Source organism: Filicampus tigris, chromosome 3, assembly GCF_054856515.1.
Source record: "Filicampus tigris isolate MCC_2025a chromosome 3, RoL_Ftig_1.0, whole genome shotgun sequence".
Classification (NCBI taxonomy): Eukaryota; Metazoa; Chordata; class Actinopteri; order Syngnathiformes; family Syngnathidae; genus Filicampus; species Filicampus tigris.
In genome coordinates this window covers 17,754,738-17,768,321 of record NC_141219.1, presented here as the reverse complement: position 1 = coordinate 17,768,321, position 13,584 = coordinate 17,754,738, and the positions used below count along the sequence as shown (strand labels likewise).

General features: G+C 40.8%; 1 protein-coding gene across 1 annotated transcript in view; it reads right to left on the bottom strand.

Annotated features, from left to right (window-relative positions):
• The window catches only part of zfhx3b (zinc finger homeobox 3b), a 402,832-nt gene that overhangs the window by 169,058 nt on the left and 220,190 nt on the right, over positions 1 to 13,584 (bottom strand). The window contains exon 6 of the mRNA XM_086024981.1: positions 10,492 to 10,836. The gene's annotated coding sequence lies outside the window, so the exon portion shown is untranslated. The remainder of the gene's footprint in view (positions 1 to 10,491; positions 10,837 to 13,584) is intronic.

The window sequence follows — 13,584 nt, the reverse complement described above, 5'->3', positions numbered from 1 at the left end:
TACGTTAAATGTTATTAAGTTGTTATTTTTTTATGAAATAACACACATAAATCGAAATGTGCGCGCGCGTGTGTATGTGCTTGTGTGTGTGTGTGTGTGTGTGAACCTCCTATTCAATATCATCACACCTCCCCACTGTTTCATTGTCGTCTGAAAACTGTTGGAAATTTGTTTTGGTTTTTGTTTGTTTATTAGAACGAAGGCCTTTGACGTTTTGTTCTGTTTTTTTTCCTTTTTTTTTTTTACCGACTGGCAAATGTCAGATCTCAGTTTTTAGTGCGCACACTTGTATTAAAACAAACGTTTCACACAAAATGCACGGGCAGGGGGAAAAAAAATAAATAAATAATCGACTTTTAAATATATAAATACATGTGAACATTTTAGAATTTTTCAATAGAAAAAAATATGAATGCTAATTGTACAGTGTATACGTGAATGTGAAGAAGCACTGCAAACTGCAGACCAGGTCGAGACTCGGACTTGACTCGTGTGGTTTTTATGCGCTTGGGAGAGGTTCACTGAGAAGGAGGGATCCCAAATCAGAGCCAGATGAGCCCTCCAGGCAGGAGCAACGCTAGCTGCTGGTAAGTCGACCCAAACAGAACACAGGATAATCACTGCACCACAATGCCAAAGCCATTAAAATGCCTCTTTGCTCTTGAATATACAAAGTTAAAGCAAGTAATTTTCCTTCATGTCAAGTAGCCTCCCCCCACTCCCGAATCCCCCCCACCCCCCTGCAAAAAAAAAAAAAAAGCATGATGAGATGAAAGTTGACATGTGGAAGAGATGCGTGAGACAAATACAGATCAAGGATTATTGCCAGGGGTCAAATCCAAATTTTGCATCACAGCCTGGATGGACTCGGCATGATTGTCACTATGATGTGTCTCGGGTCAATTTTAAACAGACAACATCTTAAATAAGATTGATATTCTTATAATGTAAATAAGAAACGGTGGTGTTAAAATGGTTCAAATAAGCCTAATTTAGAAGGTCAGGTGGACAGGTAGCTACTGTAGCTAGCTAGATACCAAACTAGATGGACTGCGAGTTAGCTCGATAGCTAGACAGGTACTGTAGCTCAGGGTTCACCAACGTGGTGCCTGTGGGCACCGGGTAGCCCCCAAGGACCTCATGAGTAGCCACAGGCCTGTTCTAAAAATAGCACATCAGTGATGGTACATTGTGATTTTCAAGCGATGCTGTTGAAGCGATCATTTGAAAATGTAAACAGTGGGAGAGATTAACAGAATTAAAGTGGTGCATATTGGTATTGATCTGTTCCCAAATTATTTTGAGAAATAATTAACATCACAAAATGAATATAACAAATTCATAATAACAACATATGGTTAAACATAGTTAGAGCAAATGTGTTATTTCAGAATTGTGTATCAAACTGGTAGCCCTTCACATTAAGAGGAAGTAGCATTTCAAAAAGATTGGTGACCCCAGGCCGTAGACAGACTGTGGGCCCGAAATCATCGTCACTATGATGACGCTTGGATCAAATTTAAAACAAAATACTGCACATCCTGAATAAATCTGGGATTTTGTTTTAGTCCTCAGTTCTTTAATATCATAATTAAGAAAATGTGGATTTAAGATGATTTAAATAAGCCTAATTAAAAATGTCAGATGGATAAGTAGCTAGCTAGACACTAGACAGCAAGCTAGACGGATAGCTAATTAGCTAGATTGTTACATACTGTAACTCTACTGCGGGCTCCACAAATTGTCACTATGAAGTGGCTTGGGTCAAATTTTAAACAAAAGACATCCACAACAAAGTCGATTTTTGGTTGAAATAAGCCTATTTAACAGAAGTGGGCATTCCATCAGCACTGACGGTAGGTCCAGCAGTCCATCATTGACGGACGCCCGTTTTGCTGGCAAATGACGTATGACAAGAAACTTAAAAAAACTGACATATTAAGTCACCGACGGAAGTGGGTTTTCGTCAGTCACCGGAATCGTCACTAACCGGGTTAGTAAAGACGGACCGTTTCAGTCTGTCAGTGACAGACTCCCGTTTCGCTGACGACTGACTGAAACACGCACTGCGTGACTCGCATGTGTTTGCTCCCGGGAGTGAATACACCGGGTTTGCTTATAGTGGGGCGCGTCCTCCGAAAGAAAAAAATGTTTGAATATCGCGAGTCAGTCTGGTACTTTCATCAATCACCATGCTGTCTGTATGTGTGTGTGTGTCTGCCTGCTTGTTTTTTTTACTATATTTGGCTGTGTATCTGCTTGTAGCTGGCACTTGTATTACTTTCTATTGTTGCAACGACAACAGAAATCTACAGTCTTTGAGTCTAATATTCAGTGTATGTGAATTTATTTGCATGTAAACCTTTCTGGTTATGGTTTTCTGCTAAATCCTGGTGAAATTATTTATTTTGAGAATATTTTGTGAACAATTATTTTCGGTTTGGGTCCCGTATACCAGATGGCGAGACGGTAGCGTAATATCGAGTGATGGACTTATATTATCTTTGGTTTATTTTCTACTAGTTTACAAGGCGGACACGGTATGTTATATTTTGTTTATTTCTTGAATGTTTGAGTCAAAGAGATGATTGTTAATATTGATTGTAAATACTATGGAATATATTTGTTTACGTTTTTAAGGTGTTCTATAATAGACAAGCAATTAAATGATTGTGGAGATCAGTATGAGGCGTGGATCTTTACGGGCATAGATACATTGGTTGTGATGCGTGTAACATAGTAAGCAGAGCTGGGCATCACCTAATCGTCACCAAGTTCCCGTCTGCATATTTCGCCGACCAACGTGGTCCCAGTTCGTCCCTCGTCGGCGACAGCCAATCGGCGTAGAAAACTTAATGTACACGTCACACACAGGTGCCGCACAAGCTGACACGTCGCCAAATATCAAATTAAAAACAACAGACACACACATACACAGCGTGGTGATTGGTGAAATAAAAACAATATGGGGCATATGTCATTGCGTCTGTGGGACCCAAAGGTATACAACACTGTTTTATTTATTTATTTATTTTAATTTGGCTGCGTGTCAGGTGTACGACACCTGAGTGTGACGCGGTACCAGTTAAGTCCATTCTCAACGCCGTATGGCTGGACCGACTGGGACCACGTGAGTCAGCTAAATATGCAGATAGAAATTTGTGATGGTTAGGTTAATCCCGGCTCTGATAGTAAGTACCGTATTTTCCGGACTATAAATCGCATTTCTTTTCATAGTTTGGCCAGCGGTGCGACTTATACTCTGGAGCGATTTATGTGTGAAATTAATAAAACTTTATTACCTGTATATCACTTCACATTTAATTGTAACCCACATAAAGAAACATAAATATAAATCATTAAAGCTATTAAAATGCATGAATAATTTAAACAGTTAAATCTAATATTTTGTTTAATAACTAATTAAAATAGTATGATAAAAAGACAATTTGCCATGCCTGTGGTCTTGCACACACGTGCAGAGCGGAGAAGACCAACAAAGAGATAATTATGACCGAATACATAAATACTTTTGGAGACTTGCAAACATTTTACATGGTCGGCGATAAATAAAAGACTTATTTAATCGATCTACGACCATTTTGGTGAGTTTAAAGTTATCTTACCTGTTGTAAATTGCTCATCAGTGCTTTGTTTACACAGGCATTGGTTTACTGTTTAATTTGTGTGTTTTACACCAGGCATGTTTTCGGGCAGCAAATGGGTCCTTTCTTTACGATGATTTATGTCGGGCATATTGTTGGACAGTTAAGGGGTCCTAACTCGAGACGTTGCGAGGCTGTTAGCCGATAGCCGTTAGCGGTGGATGCGTGCCGTTTTCGTCGCCGTGTACGCGCCGGGATTGAGCGAGTTGTTGAGCTCTGTGGAATGGATAGGAGTGCTATTAAAACAACGTTGTTCCCTATCACTGTGTCCGGTCACGCTCTTTGATTCGAGTGACTGTTTGGATGAGGTACCCCAATGAATCCCCCCCAAATTCACATACAGCCCTAATTCCCCGCAACATTACCATAACTTTCTTGTAATTATACGTGTATGAATGTTACCTAAATGTTACCATCGTAGCTCGGTGGAAATGAGTGGAAATGTGCACTAAGCACACAATTTCATTATTTTCATTTATATGGACACATTAATTAGCTTTACACAATGGAGACAACTTGGCATGCTGTTCTTGGTGTTGGATTTTAGCAAATACATTTTCTCCAAAAGTGCGACTTATACTCCAGTGCGATTTATATGTTTTTTCTTCTTTATTATGCATTTTATGGCTGGTGCGACTTGTACTCCGGAGCAACTTATAGTCCGGGAAATACGGTAGTACATTCTCGATGCTGACTGGCGGTCACCAATGCAATGCCGAAGAATAATAAGATCTGACAGACATAAAATATTGGTGACGAACTGTAATTTAGTGACAATGGAAGCACGGTTAAAATAATGATGACTGAGTGACGGACTGACAATTACAGTTTTGTTTTGAATTGAAATAATTACAGACTGGTGATGACAGACAGGTGGCCCGGGACGCTGGCAAATGACAAATGATGGACAGAAAAAATTTAGTGACCCACCCACCTCTGCTAATTAAGAAGGTCAGGCAGACAGGGCAGTAGATAGATAGATAACAAGCTAGATGGATAGCTAGTTAGCTAGATAGGTAGACAGATACTGTAACTAAACAGACAGACCGATGGCGCTCTTAAAAGTTTCTTGTGTGCGGGCAGGTGAGCCCACCCAAATGGTGGTAGGTGGATAGAGTCACTGGGAGCCGCTGTCCTTCAAGTGGCTTGCCCTTAGTCAAGAGGCCCCCTTTACAGCGCACAACATTGCCAGGGACCCATAAAACCTTGTGATTAGTGGAGCTGTTCCATTTTTAGGTGCTAGCTCGTTAAAGGAGTTAATAGACAAGGTGTTTACTTTTGCATGACACACACACATCTATGTAAACATGCAGATCCACACACACTTTTCTGTATATCAAAAACTTGGAAGAGTACACTGGATAACAATCAACTGGTCTCATACTATGTTGATGTTAATAGACTTGTACAGCCCCAGCATGGATATCTCAGAACTAGATTCTAGTAGCCTATTAGCAAAATTGCACGAGTCATTTTTAAGCCTTTTTGGAATTAAAGTAAAAACATAACAAATTGAACATACTAGAAGAGTTCCGTAGCGTCAACTCAACATTTGCGTATCACCATGACTTGGGTGACTAAGAATCTACACAGGCAATGAAAAAAACAAATTGTTAACAAGCATATTCTTATTTTTCTTTGGATATTTTGACAGTTAAAAAAAAAAGAAAATAAATTAGGCAATTAGGCTATTGAGATAGTGATTTGTTTTTCGCAGAGATGTGCATTACGGCCCAGGGACGGAACGGTCCATCCCTCCATTTGGACGGACGCCCATTTTGTGAAAGGACGGACGGAGGATAAGAAGTCTTTTGAAAAGGACGGACAAAGCAAGGATGGAAGTGGACCCTCATCCGTGCCTCTATTCGTCCCTAACTGAATTAAATACTGACTAACGTGTTGTGTTGGGTTCTTTCAAAAACCAAGACCACCGTTCTCTTCTGCGACACCACAGAGCCGCCTTAATTAACTGCCTGCACAACACTTTTTATGTGCGTTCCCTGCAGTCACATTGCACAGGCATAGTCTGCCCTCTAGTGGTTCAACACATGTAATACCATGGTTTCTGTCAGGACCCATTTCACTGACTGACAGAAACACGTCCAGCCTGCCTTGTGTGTAATCCGGGATAAGGTATGTATGGGCGTAGGAAAAAGGTGGAGAGCAAATGTGGTTTGTTAACTAACTGTTAACATTTACATACTTTATTATCCCTTTTCATGCAAAGTATGTACTTGTGTGGGACATTTTTAGACCATAAAAATCTCTGTCAGCGCCGCCGTATGACCCGGAAGTGTAAGTCTTTCATTTCCTCATAAAATCCCCTTGCGTTATTTTGCAATAAATATTACATTGCGAAATAAAGAAATAAAAAACTGAAAACGTATTAAATTATAACGCAAAGGTTTGGTAATAAAATGCAATAGTATTGCGTTGTAAAACAAACTTAAATATTCTCGTGATGCTACCTGGCGGGCTCCGGACGTGCTTGTGTTGGCAGCTAAATGCTACGTTGGTTAAACAGTTCTAAAGAATTCAATCCACTCACGATACTCTCAGCCGGTAAGTGGGCGTGCATAGGAAATTAGCCAGCTAATGAGCTTTAAATAATGTTTATGAGTGCACAGACACTTTTTTGAGGCGGTGGGGGAGGCGTACTGGCGAAATGTAAGGACAGAAGCACTTTAAAAAGACGAGGATGGACGAGGTCGGAGGATGACTATTTTTATGAAAAAGGATGGACGGACGACAGACTGGCAAAAAAGGCTAAAGTGCCCATCTTTGGTTTTTCGACCACAGTAGTAGAACGGTGGAACAATTCGGAAGTCATTTCAAAATTTCAACATTATGGTCGAAAAGTATAATGTAAGTATTTAAGTAAACTATACAGAACTGCAGTTTAAATGTCATTATATCAGTGATGATATCAAAAGGGTAACAGCAACATATCTTATCGCTAAATCTGTAAAAATGTATCATAACACACATCATACCATGTAGTCTGCCGCTGTATATTTAAAGAAACAAATACAAAACACAGCTCCGAATCTACATTAATAATTATGAGAAATTGTTTCAATTGACATGTTTTGCATTCTTTTCATTCAATTAATTTTATTCTACTGCTGAAGAAGGCAGGCACTTTTTCTCGCCCAACTAGGGGACAGCAGTGCGTTTCACCACTCTCCACAAGTGGATAAAACATTACCTGTAAATTATTTACATTTTAGTAATGGTAAAAGTAGAATTACAACAAACTATGTTTCCACTCAAATGCTGCTTGAAAAAAAACAACCAAACAAAAAAAAAAACAATCCAAGGTCAAACAGCTTCCTGAAAGCACTGTATGTAGGTTCTCAGAGGCTACCTGCACAGCTCAACAAAAAAGAAAATGCTGCTTTCTAGGTAACAACCACTGACCCAGTTCCTGTGGTAGAAATTCAAGTATCCTGTACATTGTGTTTGGTTGTGTCTAAAAGAAGGCACACGTGTTTTGGGGTTATCTAAACACAGTTCGGTGGTAGCAAGCCTGCCATGTAGGTTCCTTTCTGCTCGGCTTCACAGTGTCAACACGCATTCACAAATGTGTGACGGACAGACATTAAGGGTAGTGCACGAGCACTTTTAATTGTGTCAGATGTGTGGTGTGCTGAATAATTTGCGACGTTCACGCGGCAGTCGCGCACAGTATCAACAAGCCGAGCAACCACGTTGTTTTGATGCTCGTACAGGCAAAAAGAAATCAACATGAAAAATAGTCTTTGGATTCTGAAAAGGTCACCACCCCACCCCCCGGTCAAATGACAGTGATGTGATATTCTCCTTCATAGCTCAGAAGATAAAACAACGGGCATGAGACCATGCAAAACATATGTCACTCAAAAATATAACTGTAATATAACTGTAATATAATCTGCTTGTGCGGCACGGTGGTCGACTGGTTAGCACGTCCGCCACACAGTTCAGAGGTCGTGGGTTCGATCCCGGCTCCGGCCTCCCTGTGTGGAGTTTGCATGTTCTCCCCGTGCCTGCGTGGGTTTTCTCCGGGCACTCCGGTTTCCTCCCACATTCCAAAAACATGCATGGTAAGTTGATTGGATACTGTAAATTGGCCCTAGGTGTGATTGTGAGTGCGGATGTTTGTCTCTGTGTGCCCTGCGATTGGCTGGCAACCAGTTCAGGGTGTCCCCCCGCCTACTGCCCAAAGACAGCTGGGATAGGCTCCAGCACGCCCCGCGACCCTTGTGAGGAGAAGCGGTACAGATAATGGATGGATGGATAATCTGCTTGTCTTGGACTTTTAATTAATAGCACAACTAGTAAGTAAACTATGTCTAAATATACCACTGTTTCTGATTTGGCTGACTTGCTAGACGTAATCATTTTACAATGTTATGTAAATACACACATATACAGTGTGTATATATATATATATATATATATATATATATATATATATATATATAATCCGTATCTTATGCATTTGGATATGCACAAATACATTTCCTCGGGAAGAAAGATGGAGGTGGAGGGTTGGGTCACAGGAAACTGGTTTTGCTGTGGTCTGCTTAGAATTGTAAATGTATCGCATAGGCCATGCTGTCAAATTATATATATCTTTCATTTACGAAATCATGCATGTCTTTTCCTCGAAAAGGGGGAGGGCCGCCACAAAGGGAGCGAGCCCTCATGCAGGAGAACAGTGTGCAGCCCTCATGAAAAATAAGCAAGTGTCGAAGCCCTGGGCGAGGAGCGTGGCTCCGTCAGCACACAGGCCAGGGAGGGGAGACACAACCCACCACACACACACACACACACACCCGCACACCCTCACACATACCACACTCAAAGGAGGTTTCACCGCTACAAACTCCTGCTGTATAACCACTACCCTGTTGTGACACAGTTGACCCCTCGTGAGACTTCTAAGAAAATAAATACACAAGATGATGATGTTAATTAGCGACTCCGCATTCAAGGATTTCAAGCATCTTATTTGTCACCTCATCAAATTGTCTTGTCTAAAGACACACAGCAAGATAGAGAAGCCTCCTTATTTATTTAATACCTCAGCTCATTTCTGTTAACCAAATTTTGTCAAATGACTTTGAGCTTCTCAGAGCACAAAACAACAAAGCTTTATCGCTCTTGAATAGATAAATCAAGTCAAGTCATTGCCTGGGAACAAACAACAATCCTATCTTAATTTTAGAAATAGAACAATTCAATATACTATTGTTCAGATTACCTGCAGTATTTTAGTCACATAAGTGTACATGTGCTGCCAACCTATGAAACGACTTGGAAATAGGATGCTAATAAAAGTCAAAGTGTGAAACCAAAGTTAAATCAATTTAGTTGGTCACCTGGAATGGAAGCTTTAAAACGGCTTTATGTAGTTGTACCTGACATTTTATGATTTCAAATTGAGTGTTAAAAGCCTTTACACTGTTTTCTTGGTGTGCACTGCATAGTCATAATTCAACAGGAGAACCTACGTTACCCATGGACACAGATACCGATTAAGTATCTCACAATGAGCAGCCACCTGTTGGGCCACCTGTTGGTGGACTTGAATAAAGATTGGAGGGAAAAAAATTACCGTCGTGGCGGTCTTAAACTGATTAAACAGCGCCATCTGCTGTTGTGGAGTGCGAGTTTACACTATTTGTGTGTGGATCTGCAAGGTGGAACATTAGTGGCAAAAGTCATGTGACAGCGGTAAGATTGTGCCAAAAGTCACATGACAGTTTTCCACAACGGAAAACTGTCATGTGACTTGTAGTTGAAGAATTGCATTTTTGTATGTGAAGGATGTTTTTGTACTTGAGGGTTGTTCTGGTTTCGAACTTGAAGGATATTTTTGATATTTTTTTTGTACTTGAAAGACTTTAGATTGTACTTGAAGGATATTTTTTTGTAATTGAAAAAAAAGGTTTCGTTGCATGTGTAAAACATGCTGTATATGTTTCTGAAGCAGGATGTATTTGTTTGATAGCTAATTTTTTGATGTGCAAAACAAAATGCATTAGTGTGTGAGAGATGTTTTGTACTTGCAAAACACACAGAATTTGTTTGTGAATTGTTGGGTGTGAGTAAATCATGTTTTGTGTGTTTGTGAGGTTTTGGCATGTTTTTACCTCCAAAGCTCTCAATTCGTTTGTACTGCGCTAATGATGGAAAAAAAAGTTTTGAAATTATTTTCTTTGTCTTGTTTTTTTTATATTACTATAACCTGGCATTTAAAACAGGGGTGTATGGACTTTTTATATCCACTGTCGGTAAAATAAACTGCAGTAGTCTAGCACTGCGAACTACAGCCGCATTGATAAACACGCTGTTAAATAAATCCACCTGACAGTGGCAGTCAGTGTCAGTCATCACACATAATGATTACGTTTGTGATGGCAGAATTTTCAATACGTCTCTTGGACTGGATCTCATTAGACTGAGCAGGTGCTGTGAATCTACGATATGTATTTCAATATTCCAACACTGTGACACTGACAAGACCTGTAAGCGCATCTAGTGGTGCTAGCATGGCTTTTGATAGGCAGAAACTGCAAGGGTCCAGCACACAACTCAGAGCGCCGATCTATTAGCCAGACAATGTTCACACATTGAAAGTCTGGTATCAAAAAAAGGAACAAACAAGTGAGCAGAACATGAAAGCTGGACATTTATCAGCCGGTAGTGTGTATGTGAACACAGAAGGGCAGCTAACAATGAGGAGCTCAGAAAGTGGTGATAAATGCTTTCAAAGCCCAGCGGACAGTAAAGGGCTCAGGCTTTGGACAGCAGGGAGAGGGGATGGTCATCGCCTTACCTGTGGTTTTTGGTCTCACTTCCTCCCACACCGACTCCTCTCTGGCAGCGCCGTCTTTTCAAGTGTCTTTTTGAAGCCAGCAGGCAGAAAGGTCACGTCCTCCTGGTCACAGTAGGCTCGTCCAAACAACGGTGGCCAACGCTGGATGGCCGGAAGCTATTGCCTCTGTCTTCACTTCTGTCTTTGTTGTGTTGTAGAAATAATACCGTTGAATTTAAAGCTATTGGTTTGGTGCCTGGGCACCTGAAAACATTTTGGTGATGTACTCCTAGAATTCCAGGTATTTCCAGGGTTTTCCAAAGCTATACTGGGACGTAAGGGACTCCCGGGTCCGAGAAGTATCACCTGCAATGACAAACACCATTTTAGTTTATAAAACATTTCAATCCAGTGCTGCGAAGAGAGACATTTCTGTAAGAACTTCAGAACTCCTCAGTTGTTCCTAAAACGAGTAAATGAACCTCTATTCATTTGTGAACGACTACGGGATGACGGATTCTTGTGATTACATTTAATTTCTCTCCTCATACCGCCGCCGACTTTGAGAAGGAGAAATGACAAATATTTCCGGCGAAACTTAATTTTCTCGTAAGCAAAGCAAGACATATTCCTGTAATAGCATACATAATTGCCTGCTCTGCACAGGATCTCTCGCACATGACAACAAAGTCTCAGAGACAATGCGTATTTATTCTGCTGTCAATTCCAGTGGAGGGGGAAAAAAATTGCTTTTTTAAAAAAAGGCTTTGAATTCCACATTGGGCCTGGTTTGTGAGGCAGGGTAAATATGCTTGTCATGTGTTCCACTAGTTCCTCAGCAACAGAGATTTAGTGGGGGAATACAGGAGGGAGAGGCACACACTTTGTGATAAGTGAATAGCTCTTTTGAAGTCACTTCCATTTGGAAGCAATGCGTGATTATTTTTACCTCTGTGGTTGTTACTCAAGTTAAAACCCCCGTTTAATTGTTCCCAAGAGTTCTTATTGTGTCGCTGATAAGGAGCTCAGGGAGCAGCGTTTAAAATTGCACCAAAAATAACTTGACTTTGCGCTCATCGGCCACAGGTCTGAAAGAGTGACAAAGAAAGACGGGACTTGGATCGAGCTCCTCTGATTGTAATGTGCGCTCGGCGTTTCTGAATGCTCTTTGTTTGAAATATCAATTCAAACAATGACCCCGAGCCATCATAAATAAAGGCGGCGCAGTGCATTAGTAGTTAATCATGGAAAAAATAATTTTACGAGTGTTTCGTCAGCAGTTTGCAGCTGACAGACAAAGTAGCGACAATCATTTGTCGTCTTCCCCCTTTTGCGCCTTCGTCGGGTGCAAGGCCGCCACTTCAAGGTTGGTCAATGCGACCTGTGGAAGCATATTTGTCGGATCAATAGCCCACCCACAGCAGCGCCGCGGGCCATCCCTGACCCGGCCAATTGATTAGGCCTCGCTCAGCTGCCAATGGCAATGTGCTGCATGTGACACAAGGCAAAGGAGCGCTGAGGAAGGGGGGATGCTGGATTGCCGGTGGCAGCCCCACAGCACACCACAGATAAAAGTCAATTCCACTTAAGCAAATCATTGACAACTAAATAGTTAGCGTGCAGAAGAATTCGGAGAGTCTCCCACGGCAGCAGCTGGATGGCTTCGGGGATTTCTGCGACTATGACCCCGTGTCAACGGGACATGAGCGCTACTTCAATTTGTGCAGGTAGCATGACCCCAGCCTCCGTCTTTAGTTCATTTAGACACCTCACTGTCAACATGTATGCATATATACACCAGTCAAAACGCAGGAACAGCTGCACTGTCTGATGAGATTAAATCCAACAGATGAAATCAAACGTCAGCCTTTACAAAGAAAATAGGGCTCTGTTTTGATAGACAAGGTCATAGATGTATATTCATTTAACAAAAAGAAGTTAATTTTTATGAGTGTAGTTTGCAGAAGTGGAGAACAGTACTACATCATACTGAGAACTGGTAACATACAGGTACAGTCAACCACCCGCATGTTCAGCCTTTGTATTTTTCATTTTTTAAGAACATATCCTTCCCAAGGCCAAAACAATAACCGTAGTGTTCTGTAGTGGGGTGGCATCAACAAAGGGTGTTAAAATGAGTTGAGGACTTTCATTTCGACATAAGTAGTGCTTTGCCACCATCTCTAGGTATCTATAGGCAATTAGAAACCTTGATAAGGTGGAAGGTGATTTACGGTAGGATGTTGGCTATTCGTAGCGGAGCTCAGTTGCTACCCCTGGCAAATAGCAAGGATTCAGTGTATCGGTAAATTATAACTTTTGTAAAGGTATGTATTTGCAACGGGTCCTCGATTTTACGAGGAACCCAACGTCAGAAGTTATGTACTGCGCTTCATGAACTAGTTTGTTCAGAGGTGCAAATATACTTTGTCATGCGCCAAAAGAAATTGCTCGGAAAATACTCATTTACTGTTGTTCTTACTGTTGTTTATCATTATAATTACGGGCTAAAAGTGTTTATTCTACAAATAATTATTGTAATTATGACTTAACGACTGCATTAGCATAGGCTAGTGATGATGGCGAGTTCCGACTTATGTACAAATTTGAGTAATGTCATCACTGTAGGAATGGCACTCTGTCATAAATCAAAGACCACCTGTGTTCGAATCTCATTGTACTGTGCTGGTGAAGCTAATGTAATGTCCGTCATCACCATATAATTACATCTCCTAAATGACCAACTGCAATAGTCCATAATATAGCCTCTAGCGGTATTGCCCAACTTTTATTGAGTCAATGCTTAACTTCAGAAAAATGTAACAACCCACCACCAAACAAAAATACTGAAATGATGATCTGGTCTCAATTTAGTCACAACAGCTCTTACTTTAATGGAACTCAAAGCTGACATATTTGCAGGAAGTCATGACTTATTCTGTTGTGTGAATGATACCCAGGTTTGAAAGAGCATTTCACTGTTCTGCCTGTCACTATACATCACTGGCAGAGATGGATGAACAAAGATACATTTGTAAATAAGGATTTTTTTTTTTTTTTTCTGGACGAATTAGGTGAAATTGAATAGTTTCCCAAGGCACCCCTGACATTCTC